Source organism: Dendroctonus ponderosae, unplaced genomic scaffold (genome assembly GCF_020466585.1).
Source record: "Dendroctonus ponderosae isolate FM_Combo_2020 unplaced genomic scaffold, Dpon_F_20191213v2 Dpon_F_20191213_8, whole genome shotgun sequence".
NCBI lineage: Eukaryota > Metazoa > Arthropoda > Insecta > Coleoptera > Curculionidae > Dendroctonus > Dendroctonus ponderosae.
In genome coordinates, this window is record NW_026019016.1 from 4276867 (window position 1) to 4291862 (window position 14996).

At 37.1% G+C, this 14996-nt stretch overlaps 1 protein-coding gene and 1 long non-coding RNA gene across 5 annotated transcripts in view; one reads left to right on the top strand and one right to left on the bottom strand.

Moving 5' to 3' along the window:
- LOC109538080 (serine/threonine-protein phosphatase 4 regulatory subunit 1) overlaps positions 1-14996 on the bottom strand; it is an 82998-nt gene that overhangs the window by 46887 nt on the left and 21115 nt on the right. The window lies entirely within an intron of this gene.
- On the top strand, positions 2902-3566 carry LOC125505410. The gene is made up of 2 exons (XR_007282150.1): positions 2902-3048; positions 3105-3566. It is a non-coding gene; the product is annotated as an uncharacterized LOC125505410 (long non-coding RNA).

The window sequence follows — 14996 nt, forward strand, 5'->3', positions numbered from 1 at the left end:
TGGCAATTGGCGCATTTTTGCCTGCTGATTAATCTATTATGGATGAGGCTATCAGCGAAAGAGTCATTCAAACCAATGCATTCTCATTAACATTCCTTAAATAATGTTAGATAGGAGCAATTCTTAAATTGCGCCGTGACAATAATTTACTTCGCAAACTTTCCGATAGCTGCTTAGTTAACTAAAAAGATGATACTTCTGAAAACTCGTTTCAAGCAGCGCAATCAACATTCGGCCCACATTAGCTGTATCCTTTTATTACGGTCTCATTCTCACTTAGATGTAATCAGAGCATTCTCTTGTTTCAAGTAGGTCATTTTTCTTTGGGGCTGCCCCTACTGGCACTACCACATAAGGTTTGTGCCTGTCGTTATTTGTGCACTTCTTACGCTTGGCACAATTGGATTCTTATTTTATAAAATGGAAATAGGGCCTGGTATTAAATCAGTTACAGCCTGAAGTTATTATTGAACGGGCACTAAACATGTGCTTCCATATCTCTCATAATTGAATTAAACGCTTCAATTTTATTTAACTTTGAAAGAAACGACTTCAGAAATCGATGATGTGGAAATAAAAAAAATAACAATGCATGGAATACAAAAAGACGTCACTTTTTACGAATTTTTAAACCATCAGGAATCGCTCTGTATTCTGTATTGTCATGAAAGGTTGATCCAGTGATTTAAAAATGCATAAAAAACAAGCGCGGCAACGTAGCATTTATGCAGACTGATCACCGTGGGAAAGGTCTCACAATTTACAGATAAAAGTCTTCAGGATTTTGTGTATGGTGTTCGGCGTTTTCAACTTTATATGCTGTTGATCAAAATCATGAATTGTGTCACTGTGATCAACGCCAGGACAATCTTTTGCAAAAAATATTCTTTTGCGCATAGTCAGAGACTCATTACGTTTACTTGAATATGTTTTATTTTATTTATAATTGGACTTTTCAGGCACACATTAGAGTGAGATAATATATTGCAGTTTACTCAATAGATGAAACATGATCAGTTTGGACAATGAAAAGCTTTCGGCATCAGCAGAGCCGGCATGAGCTTTTGAAATACTCCTCACACACCCCCAGAACCGGTTTCGAGCCTATTAGCTCTCATCAGCTGGGTTCAGCCTGAAATTAGCGTGAAAATTTCACCAACTTCAAACAATGGCCTCGAAAGCTTAAATCATTGAATTAACCGAACAATATTACGGACATTTTTCGATTGAAAAAAATAGAAAATTTTAATTTTAAGGTGAACGCAACATTACTCCGTTTTCACTCCCTTGTTGAGAGAAAAATTGAGGAAGAGTTGGAAAGCCCTCTATTTTGATAATGAAAACGGTCTTCATTTAAAGCAAATTGGGAGAAAAACTGAAAATGTGACTTCTGAACTCCAAAGACAACCAAAGGGACGATGAGACGAATTTGTAAGAATTGGATGTTTTTAAACCACTGCTTGTATAAAATTCCGACCAAAAAATCAAGAAAAATTGCATAAGAAGTTTTAGTATAATCTGTACCTACTGTATTACCATTCAACTGCAACCATTGCATGGACATAATTTTAAAAAACAGTTTTGCTGGTACGGCAATTGCCAGGAAAACCATTATCGCTGACAAAGAGACATTCCGAAAAATCGTTGAACCTAGAGAGAAAGATGAACCTCGCACGTGCCTCATTGTTTACATATTACTTATCCGCTTTTTCAAGCCGTTGACTGCATTAGAATATACTTAATCTTATCTTGCAGTGGCGTATCCATGTTTCGAATCATACTTTCCATATTTTTAATTCAAATAGAAAAAACTAAAACCATAATTACAATCTAACTTAATCTGGCAAGCATTAACGATGCATCCATGCAAAAGACAAACGAAATTACTGATCAAAGGAGTGCAATGTAACCTCAAGGACCTCCTATGACCTCAAGGATCTCCTTTAAAACGGAGATATTATAGCATTCGAAACCAAAAATGTTAAATTTATAGTGCGGTAAGTTCCTGATTTGATTAGCATGTGGAAACCGCTGTTATCGCGATTTGCATGTTCTCGCGAAAAATTACTGTTTTACTAAACTGATGTAATGTTATCTGCGAGTTCATTTTTAAATGTGATTCCAGGAACTACTTTGACATGTTCCCACGTCAATATGTAATCGGAAGGCAAAAGCGGTGAAACGGTAAAGTGATGTATGATATCAGATTTAATGACTATAAGTGTCACAGAATATTTTGAACTTGAAGAAGAAACACAAGTGTGATTGTTAAAAATACACAACCGACATTATTATTTATTCCTGTATAATTAATTGATCAAAGACGTGATTTGATGCCAATAAAGACAAATTTGGACTGTAGATTAGAAAACAAATTAAACCCTGAAATCAGTGTGACAAATGCAGATTTACTGTTAACTTTTATAGTTAACAAACAACGCAATTATATTCACGTAAAAATATTCTATCGCTATCTCCTAAGCAGGAAAGTGCTTATGAAAATAGGTAAATCTTTCTCCTTCTAAACTTAGTATTTCATTCATTAAAATAATGTCTAAACTCACTATATTTACCATTCATGTACTATTCAAACATTATTTTGAATTTCGCATTTTATACCTACGCACGATTTTTTTGGTGCTTCAACAACAGTTCAAAAATTTCTCAGCGATTTGTTGCAGATAATTTCAAAAAAACAAGATAAAAAATGAAATTAGAACGACATAACTGCACAATTCCACCAAGGTAAGAGTTTGGTCATGAAAATATTTCAATCGTTACACGGTTTTAAGCGACGTAATTAAATGTTTACGTTGTTTAAAGGTTTTACGCATTAATTACGTCAAAGGACGGTTTGCAAACGACATGCAAAAAGAATTGGTGTCATTTCCATTTAAAATGTTTTCTAGGGTTTTGTTTTTCCCGATGAATCGAGTGTTGGCAAATGGCTACTTGCGTGACACTAAATTTCACTCAGTTAGCTTAAAGAAAGACCCCAGTGAGTTTACTTTAAACACCGAAGCTCCCTTTAGGTCGCAAATAAGATTAGTATGCGTGAGTCAGATTTCAACAGAATAAATTTAGAAAATCGTTTCGTTTTCTAGATACAGAAGGTTGAAAGTGCAAATTTCAGCAAAATAAACACAACAAACGGGGTGAAATTTGTCTCTTCACACGTTCAACACAAGTGGATAAAACAACAGCCTTATTAAATGTGTGTTCTGCTCGATATTAAAACGACTGAGGTTGTTAGTCAAACTAGATCAACATTTCTTTCAGGCTGCAATCTAAAGTTTCTAACAATAGGACTAAAATGAGAAGAAAACACATTCCAGCTTGTAGTAAGTAGATAAAAGTCTTGAATATTATTTGGAAAAACCCCATAGAGAACTATTCAAGAGGAATTCCATTAAATCATCAGCTAATTCCCGTTTGGTTGGAAAGGGAATTCGAAATAATATCAGCTAATCAATGCACTTATTTTTTTATGTATAAACACATGTGAACTAAAGATAGCTTCTAATAAAGATATCATTTGCCTTGAAATACTTGGAATTAGAACAGCATATTTTTCGTTTTAATATTTCTGTCAACGGCTTTAACTAAAATTGACTGCTTTGGAATGCCACCTTTCCAACAGGTTTTAATTATAGTGTACACATTGGAATGCAAATGATTATTTCAATATTTATCGTTTTATCAATAAACACTGCAATTTTGTGAAAAATCCCAAGGAGTTCGGGGATTCTTCGATGCTTTTTAAAAATATGTACGATGATTGCTTTAAATGGAACAACTACCCATAAAAGTCTACCCTCCAGTTCATAGGAAATAACAAAAATCCATATCGCGGTTTGATTCAGCGTGGAGACCGACCGAAACCCTGACTAAATGTGGTCAATGGAACCGTAAAATGGTTCTCTTCACACTCTTCAGCCTAGCGCCATCTCGTACCAAATAAGAACGGAGGTTAAATAAAATCGGAATTATAATGTATAAAAGTCTCATTTCGATAAATTGTTTGATGTATTAATTTTGGTACATTAAAAAAACATGATGGTTGTCTGATTTAATTAAAATTGGTTCGGCTTGTTTACGGACGATCCGGCTTTGTGAACCCTTTTGCGCAATATCATCTCAACAATAACCTGCTGCAGACATTTTTTCAACAACAACAGGAAGTCCATATTGACGCTCGGTATCAAATACTCGGTCTTATCACAAACGCCCTGTCATCCTTCGTGTCAATATCGCGCTTATTTACAATTAGTATTTGTTGTAATGATCGTATTGACAGTAAATATTTTTTCAATAAATATTTGTCAATCGGACGAAAATCCAGGACAGTTTCGATTTTTTAAAAAGGCTTTTGAACGGTCGCGCTTGCTATCTGATGGTCTACATTCCGGGGAATGCTTCCTAAAAAGGCCTTAAGAACGCAGTAAACAAATAAGTATGTTGATCGCAGGTACGTATCAAGAAACGTTCTAATGGTACGGTGAAACAACACACAGATCCGGATTCATCAGGTCTATTATTGTTCTTCAAGAACCCCAAAGAAAAAAATCTTTTGATGCAACTCCTTCGGTTACCACAAACCAAACTATATCGACCGCATTTCAGCCGACTTCTGAATGATTTTGTTCAGGTGAAATAAATTCCTGCCGCATATTGAGATCACATTTCTGGGCATTTAGTGCTGTTATATGAAAAACATCCAAACAATGTGAAAAACCGTTACATGTAAGTGTATGCAGTCGGTACACGGTCTTATTCAAATAACATTGTAGTTTACGAGCACTGCAGGATGAAACGGACAAAAACACACGCACCCATTGAGCTTTTTACTTGGAAGCCGTTGAGGCTCGGCATTTTTATTGGAAAGTCGAAAGTCCTAGGAAATTTACGACCGATGCATAGGCGTACCATAAAAAAGCCGGGCGTGAAAAGTTTCAAAAAGCCAAAAAAAACACCGCAGAACCAATTGATATTGCACTGTCGGGTCTCGGTCGGTACAACTGAAGATCGTTTCCTTGTTAAAGCCAGTGACTGAAAAAATGGAATTGCGTGATCATGATTTGACCGCCAGTATCGAAATGTAATAGAATCTTCGTTTGGATTTTCTTCGGATTTGCAATGAAACATCTCGTAGCATTTTCGCCTTGAACCTGCAACGGTGTCCTTGCTAGTGCAATGCGATTCTTGCGAGGTTGCCAAGAATTTATCAGCAACAAAACAAAATATGTTTTCATAATGTCGCTTTAGATCAATGGCTTCGCTCTCAAAGAAACGACTATCAACTGCATTAACCGAAGGCAAACAAGAGCAGAACTGTCGTTGTTCCCTGCCCCACCTTAAACAGTTTTGCACCAATATCGAGAATTGTTCTGTTATTACTTTTGATTCTTTAAATGTCGATTTGGTTTTACTATCTGTCTTCGGATGTATGGGGAAATTGAGTTGAAAGAACTGCAAGGGAAATTATTTTAATTACGAAGATGATTTGTGATTACGACGAAGCACGCGACAAATTCGGAAGATAATATCAGAGAAAATGTGGAAATATCAGCAAAAGTAAGCTCCACGAACAAATCAAATTTCAATCGAACTTGTTAAAGTGCAAAGTACAATCTCACTATTGAAATAGTTAGAAAAAGATCATGAAAAGGCAAATGCAATCGATCACAAACTTATAAAAATCTACAAAAAGTTTCGCTTCCATGTAACCGAAGCCATTGACCAAGCAGAACATGGTATCGGCTATCAACGCATAGTAAAAGTAGAATCTTCTACATAAAACGCACAGATCTAATTGATGAATAAACAAGAAAACATTCTTTAAATGTCAAATCTGAAACACAAAGAAAAAGCTTGTAAAAGAAAGCAATGAACAAGATGCATAGAATAAAAATCAATTTGCAAAAAAATCAGGAAACGTGGTAAGTATATGGAACTTCCCTAATAGCACGCAGACATACGCAGCGGAAGCAACACAAGATATCAGCAATCAATAAAATACTAAGAATAGCAATAACCATGTATTGGATAATCTGTTTCTTAATTAGCAGCTTAGACAGTCGCCCAATTCCACGGAGCACATTCTGATGATGCAAAAATCACTGTTAAAACGAACGTTGGAAAGCTACAAAATGCAAAATATCTGGAACATAATGCATATAAGAACTACCTAGCTGATGAAAACAAGATATGAAACTCGTTCTTAGCATGAACGAACCTGCAGTCAATTGAGATCACAATTGAAATTCTCCTAAATTGATCAGCTTGCAAAAATCGAAACCATCCAAAAAGCTGACTACACTGGACAGTTGTTGATTTGCATCAAATGTTCAGTTCAGAAATTGATCTTCTTATTAGCGCCTCTATTTCTTGTCCCAATTTATTTGCTAATAAGTTGGGGAAAAGTGCGTCGTGTCTACTGCCATTAAGAAAACTTTATTGATTAGCAGACTCATTTTCAAGTGCCTGCCTTTAAGCTCCCTTTTATCAGAACAGGTTTACTACTTTACTTCAAGTATTTTGATGAGATTATTATAGTATTAGTCCATGAACAATTGCGAAAAACTTCAGAAGTATCACTTTAACCGTATACGTTTTTAGAAGAAGCTGTCTAGACTTATGCGATGGACGACATATCCAGGTTTTCTTCGCGAGTTCAACCTGTTTTATCAATTTATTCATTCTTAGGTTCTTGATTCTGAAATAAAGTTTCAGTTTCGCATCTTTTTTAACTATTGTACTCAACTGTTTCCGTTAGTAACGGTCAACTGAACAAAAATTTGTACTCTCAGATGGCTTTGTTTCTACCGTTATTAACTCTCTATCACCGTCATTCTGCAATTCTCAACTCTCTTCACATACTTATATTGAGTGGAAGGAATGAAGTTCCTTCACCGTTTGGCAAACTGTAAAGGTTTGATATTAACGAGTTTGTAAGTTAGATGTAAAATTTGGCAACATGGAGCGGACGGTGTCGCCGGACATTCTTCAGCCATTGAGGAATGCCCCCGAGGCCTCCGATGGACACAAACAATCCGCCCGCACGTCCCGTCACCTCCGCGCCCAGCAGGAATGCGGCCACCATCGAGATTCGATACTGCAGAGATGCTGCTTCTGCTGCAAGAACTGCATCATCATGCATCGTGCGGTAGGCCACAAATTTCTATTTAGCTATTTCAGCTCGATAATTGGAACTTACTTTTTACAATTTCTACAACACATTTTACTGAAAATGCCAAGTTTTTTTCTACACGCTGATCAGTATTGAGCAGGCGATGCAGGAATTAAACGCAAAATGCCTTTGTGTTAAAATTTGGTTGAGTGTTGAACATGAGTGCATGAGACAAGTAAAACCATCGTTCATCATAAATGTGAAACGAACATTACATTCGAAAATATCGCATGTTTACTTCCCTGAACCAGTTGGTTTGAATCTCCGAAAAGAACCGATTCTGGGCTTGAACACCATCTTGGTATTTACTTTTCACTTATGTTGTTTTGATTTCAGACATGATAATTTTCAGTCACCGAATTCATTTGACGAAATTACGTCGAAAATAATCACAATGCTTTAAAAAAGACAATACCTGGTCTGATTCGTTGCTTTCTGAAAAGGTGGCATCATTTTCATTTAGGTTTGCTTTCCGAAAATGTGTATTTACGCTAAGTAAACCCATTATTATACCTGCGTTACATTAATCGCTCGCTATCTTTTGGCTTATTGGCCGCAACAAACTACGCAGCATTATTTGTTTCCGGAAGAACCTTCCATTAACTGTGGAAGCCTTGAGAAAATAATCAGAAAATGCCGGGAAGAATGTGGTAGCAATCGCGAGAAACAGTTCTCAGAAATGTATTTTACACACAAAGGTATCGATCCTATGCTTTAAATTCAATTCACCTCGACCATAGGATACGATTAATCATCACTGATCTATTTCCAATAAGACAGATGTGTTCCAGAAAATAACTTGATAATGGGATATTTTTTATAGACTTCGACAGCAAATGTTGTAATGTGATGGGGTTTTTCCCTTTCTCATCAAAACAAACCACGAAATCAAAGAATAAAAATTGGAAAAACATGAACAGAATGCTCTAAAGGTAGCATGAGGACATAGAAAAACACAATAGAAGCTTGAGATCCGAAATAATCGACATTTTTGGAGCATTTTTTGTTTTTGGACGGTCTGAACCTTTAACTGAAACAGTTCAATGATCTCATTGAAAAACACAACAGAACCTTCAGATCCGAAATAATCGACATTTCTGTCCCACTTTCGACTGTTTCTGAGGGATCAGATTCTTTAACCAACGATAAATTATCGTCTCAAAAGAGCGAGATAACGGAACCGGTCAAACTCCCAATGTTTTCCGTCGTGCTCTTCTTAAGCCTTGACGATGACAAGCACAGAGCTGGTCAAAATCCCATCACAATCGTTAAGGTCTTTCCCAGATCAATAATAGAGGTATTACCTGACTACCTACTGCATTCGCAAAATCCGAAGCTGTTGCTAAAGAAAATTTCTTGCAAGCATAAACTAACATAAAATCATTGGAAGCGGAAAAATATTTAAAAAAACAGTTAAATTGTTGAAACGTATTATTAAACAATATTAGACGTGAGCTGATGAACGGTACAACAGCAAACATGCTCTTAATGCTCTCGAATATATTAATATTTATTTTCCAAAAATCCTTTTTTTTTCAAAAAATCAAGGGTCTTCTTTCAATTAAAAACGTAAATACATGATCAGTTTATGCAAATGGACTAATAGAGGATGCCGAGAACTGGTGTTTTTTGGCAATTTAGTCAAAACAAACTGAAGAGATTAAAAAAAATATTGTAAGTTCCTAATAGCAGCTCTAATGTGAAAAGACATAATTTAATATGAAGGTTATCTGATTATCAAAGGAATTTGCGTTTTACTTGATCGAAACTACTGACTGAAGAATTTTAATCTTGCCAGCAAACTAATTAATTTTTTTTAAGAGAAAAGCTTCATTTCTTTTTTTTTCCAAGTTGCAAAATACACAAGCCCGGTTATTAAAGAATGGAAAAGTAAACATCAATTAAATAATTGGCATGAAGTTATTGCAATCACCTTAATGGCGTTGATCAAAATAGAGCTTTTGCAGGATTAAAAGTTTCTTCTCCGTTTTTCCTTACTTAAAACAAAGGAATTTCCGGAAATGTTTCCAAATCGTCTGGTGGACAAAAATATACTAGATGTCTATTTGTTAGTGACCCATTTAATATTGGTAAACAGCCAGACTAGTTTTCGACCTGTGTCGCTAAACTTCTACTAGACTCAATGAAGTATGTTCCAATATCTGCAATGCCGTGTCCCCATTGTTGAAAATAGGACAAATATTCCGAGAAATTGACCAACTAACTGACGTTAGAGGCAACAAGGTGTTTTTCACTTTTTTATTAAGACTGAATGCAGCGTTTTCAACCATGTTCAGCCAAAGTCGAATTTCAATAACTGTTCGAATGTTGTCAATTTACGGAGAAATCCTCCTACTGGCCATCGATTTCGTTAACAGTTAACTATAGAAATCGATTCCTCAAATCCATCCCTCCAAAAATCATCAATATGACTCAGAATATATTCAAGAGGAAATCTTCCTCCGGAAATAAACTTACGGAATGCGAAGCCGAATCAGACGGAGCGACAGATTAATGGGGCGTCGGGACGCGCGTAGGTGTGAAGAAGGCTTCTATTTATACCACGTCGTGTTATGACTGCGGACCCCCTGCGAACGCGAAAGTCTGGATATATTTAAACCTAACATCCCGTGGAACTAAGTCTGGAGGGCGGTCAGGCAAGGTGCGCGACTCTTTGTGTTGTTTGCCTGTCGCAAGCTCAACAGCTTCTAGGGCACATCTCAGATAATCACTCTTGAATTTAACGATGAATGAATGAAACATGCCAGAAAATAGAATTGAGCTTACAGAAGGACAAAATTGGAATTGATCTAGGAAACTACAAAATAGCCATATCGGAGACGAAAAATATTGCCAAGTGCATTGATATGTTACTGAGCAAAGGCGAAGTTATGATTCTGGAAAATGATAATGAAAACAAAAGAAATGACATTAATTCGAAAACAATAGAGAACATAACCGAATTGCCGATGATTCCACAAAATATCTTCAGTACCGAAGATTAATGGAAGCAAGACCCGAAAATATGAACCTGAAAGACGACGGTGAGGTAAAAGGTGATGAAGATCGGCATTTCTTCGAAACATGATATGGTGGAGAAAAAGTAGGGAAAGCAAAACACAATTGACAAGTAAATTATGAGTTATGAAAACGGCTCGTACCTATATAATTGCCGATAGATAAAAAGAGCGAAGACTGAAGAACGATTCCAATCCATCACCAGATTGGTTCTAAGAAGAATTGAAGACGCTCAGAGGCAAAGACATAAAAATGAAGGGTGACGTCCTAAACACTGTAAGATGGACCATGATTAGAAGAAGAGCAAGGACAGATTTTGTCAATAGAATGGACGATGATCGAGTTGCAAAAATCGCATAGGAAGAGGGGCAGAGTCTGAGTTACAGCTTACAGCCCCTGACGAAAAACATCCCAATCTTTAAATAATAAGGTTATTTATTGAAGTAAAACGAAGCAGGTACACCCCTGGAAATGTCCAACATCTGCCATAGGCAGGTGCCAGACTCCGCGAAATGCACTGACGTTCGCCCGATGGCGCATCAGACAACATCCCCCTAATTCCCCTGTACACTGTGATCTATTAGGAGCTTCCGGCCCTTCGAGACGCGTACTTTTTCGCTGTCGAACCCGAAATTTTCCATCGCGATTTATTAGTCAAGCCTTAGATTGAATCAAAGCGAAAAATTGGATTTAAAAAAATCAGCTCCACTTTCCAAAGGCAAATAAATACCCTATTATAAGGCAGATGTTGGTTCTGTGGGGCAAACGATGGTCATTGTTGGAAATCAAATAATCAGCAGCGAAAATGTTGCCTACACCTCATGCCAAACCACTCGCATAGAATTGATCTAATCGCCTGCATTAACTGCCCTCTTCGTTGCAGCCACTAAATGACTACTTGGTGGTTAACACAGTTGATTTTTTCATTTTATTCATTCTTCCGAATGGTCCTTCGAACCGGATATTGCGATCAACTACGAAGGTACTTCAAATGCGTAGATTATATATTTAGAAGCATAAAGAAAATAGTCAACTTAAAAAAAATGAATGTGTTGATGAAGCGCTACTGTACGCCACTGATAACAGCCTTAGACACCCTTGGGGTGGCGTGGCTTCGGAATTCCCACTAATTTGTTAGTCGGTTAGGACAGGGGCTTCTTTTCTTCTACCTTGGGCTTTCACGGCCCCCAGGTCCTTGTCTCGGGGTAGGCCGAACCGAAAAAATTGGGGTGATTGCACTCAGACAGGACGGGGGAAAAATTAGCCATTTGAAAAGGTGTTTGAGTTTGGCGAGAGAAAAGGGCGGGAGATTTTGTACCTGATCTTCCATGGTCTGCGAATTTTTACCTAGCTTTGATCGTTTATAAATGGCCACAAATGCTGCTGATAAACGGTTGGGGTGTGTGGACTTTTCACAAAGAATTGGAATAGCAAAAGTGTAGAGGCTGTTCAAACCTTTTGCAGTCCCTTGCAATCAGACACTCGAAAATTTGTCTTTATTCGGAAATGAACTATTATTTTTAATCCATGCGTTTGAGATGCGAAAAGATGGCTGTGCTCAAATTAAGTGGCCTCATCGGGCCTTTATTTATACTTAGATAATTTTGACGAGTTCGAGGTCCTTGTACCTTGGAGTCTATTTCGGTGTTTCGTCAATTAAATCGTTCACCTTTTAAGGGGGCAAAAACGATGGAAAAGAAATATGGAAGCGAGTGTGCGTTGCAGCTTGCATTGAAGGCACGTGCTGAACACGGTTTTCAAGGTACGGGAACATCTGCTCCACCAAATTTCCCTGAGGCCAAGCACCTTGACAGAAGAAACTTTGGAGGCCGGATGTGATTTTTTCTTCAGCTAAAGACATACGAAAATCAAGATGCGTACTAGGGGACCCACGATTGTGCTGATAAAAATACTCAATCCGGCTAATTTTGTTTCTGCTGAACATCAGTGCTATTTTGTGCCCAGGAGAATAGATGAGAAAAGTGGTTACAGATCGTTTATAGAACCAATCTGGTTCTCTTCTGCCAACTCATATCGATGAGCGCTAATAATGTGCTCTAAATAATCTAGTTTTCAACGTTTAACGTTTTGGATTAACACCTACAAAATATTCCGGGCTTACTTCAATGTCTGTCTCCACGAATATGAAATGTTTGTTACTGTTTATCAATCGATTGAATAATTTTAAAAAACGCGGGAGAATCGTACGATGGATTTTAAAAAGTTTCGATAAAGCAACCGAGTTCATCAACTTTGGGCAGAGGCAACGTTGAAGTAGTAAAATGTCCGTATAAAAACTGTCTGTTGAAACTGTTCACACTATAATGGATATTCGGGAAGAGTTGCAAATAGGTGGTCATTTAAATGTATTTAAAAACTGTTTATTACAAAGTGCGTCTACAATCGGAATAAGAGAAAGTTTTATCAGGACAACGAAAAACGTGTTATTTAAGATGAAATACACCAGATTATATATGCAATATATAGATGCTAAAAACAAATAACAAACTTGTATGGAGAAACTCAACCAAGCGCGGAGTGTCCGAATATGTTTGTGATTATCTGTACGTAAATTTAAGAGCGAATAATGCTTGGCATTTTCCAGTCAATTTCTGAATGAATTGGATGTTGACAATATCATTTTCTTCTGCATACGACCACTATTGTTAAGGATGAGTTTTATCTAAATCGCTACATTTTGTGCTCTAGCATTTCTAGGGATGTTGGGTGCAGAAGGCAAAGATTACATAGTTGTTTTCTGATTATGTGGTAACTTTCCTGATTATGCGTCTTTTAATAGCCCTTGATTTCTTATTCCTGCGGTAAGTTATTTTTTATCCTGATATTTACGTGGAAACTATCAGGTCTTCAATAATTTTGCAGTTCCTCACATTCAACTGCACCTTCATAGTTTTTGTTTTTCTTGATGATTTTCATTTTTATGCAGCCTGCTGTCTTCTATGAGACTTGATATTTATTGTGTCATCCACAGCTTAGTATCTCGAACTGTTTATATTATTTGCCGCGCTTCTATAATTTTTTTTCCAAATTTAGACCATTTATCTTCTTGTAACAAATAATCACTTGCTTACTAATGTTTTCCATTCTGCTCTTTACGTTTCCTGTTATTTTAATGTTAGAATTTTCTGTTAATTTTTTGTCATTTTCCCTTTAATTGCCAACTAACTATCAACCGATTGTGGTCAGATGCCAGATCGGTACAGAACAAGTGTTCGCATTTCGAAACTTTCTTCGAATTAATAGATAGTAATTTTCTTATGTAACTTAAGATTTTCCTACTCTCTTTTTGCGGTGTCTATTCCCCAAAACGGAAATGTTTCATACTCTGTCGCATGGTCTAAATATATCCGAACAAACTCAGATCAAAGCCCCCAAAAATTTAAGACCCGGAAATCGACACGGCACTTAATGCTCGGCATATTGTTTTTCGAAAACGAAACTCAATGCAAACAATGCATCGGGAATCCAACGATTCCTAAAACGCGTCGAAACCCATTCCAAGCTGGCATATTTATCGACGTCAAACTATCCCGGGTAATCCTTTTTAATCCGACGCGCCTTTTTAAAAAATGTTTTTCCAACCACTTTAATACTGTTTCAATGCTTTCACATTCTCTAAATGGGCATTAGAAGCGGTTGAAAACTCAGTGCAGACCTAATTTTGAACACCCGAACCAGCGTATTCCACAACTTGGCTGGAGTTTTGAAGCGGAAAAATGCAGTTGTGAGTAGTGAAAGAGCAGTAATGCCAGACCGTGATGTAACAAAGCCGCAAGCAACTGTTCGATGTTTGAGTCTGAAAATCTCTTCGAAAAGCACCTGGAAGGTGCAAAGTGCATTGTACGAAGTTGGGAGGCCTCGACGAAGAAAATAAATTTAGGGCAGCCGCCAAAGGGACAGATGCGGCCCGTGCTATCGGCGGCAGCTGTTGAAGATGGCCGACATCTGGTACCCCCGCGACACACCTTCCATCCGTCATCGACCCCGAGATTAGATGCGATTTTTGCGATACGCAGGGTAAACAAGGTGCAAAATAATGACGGTACCTCGGCTTGGTGCCGTTTACTTGTTTTCCCACCTTAATCGAGCCAACATGATTAGACTTTTCTATAACCACACATCTATTCATTTCAGCACAAAATAATCGTTGGGGTGTTGAATCGGCGGCAAATGATTTGCCTGTCTCATTCTCAGACAGAAACTCTCAAGATGCTGACAAGGCTAAAGATAGCATAGAGCACATACCTTCAAAAGATAGTGAATAGAATAGAAGCTCAATTAAGGGAGATTTGCTTAAATCTAGACGTTCCGATCGAGATGAAAATGAAGAACTTGATGTAAAACGCTATTTTCTCTTTCTTTAGAACAAACTGGTCTGAAAGCACCAATATCATCCCTACAAAGTTATTCCTGTGCAACAGTTATTTGAAGATTATTTTGTTTGGGGAAATGACTTTTGCGAAAGCATGCAAAATGTCTAATCTAAATCTAGATAATAATCTAGTAAAAAACATTACTTTTCCGATGAAGCTTCGTTCTGTTTGAACCGACAAAATCGTCGATAAGGAGCAACAGAAAATCCGCAATGGATGATGGAGGTTTACAGCCACTACCCCAAAAAATAAATGTGTGGTGTGAAATAGTGCGTAGAAGAGTTATAGGGGACACTTTTTTTATTAACACTCTTTTTTAGGTTCATTTAGGTTCTTTTGATAACGATAGCAGAAAATAGCTATCGAAACGTCAAGGTTATTTTTCAAATTAATTT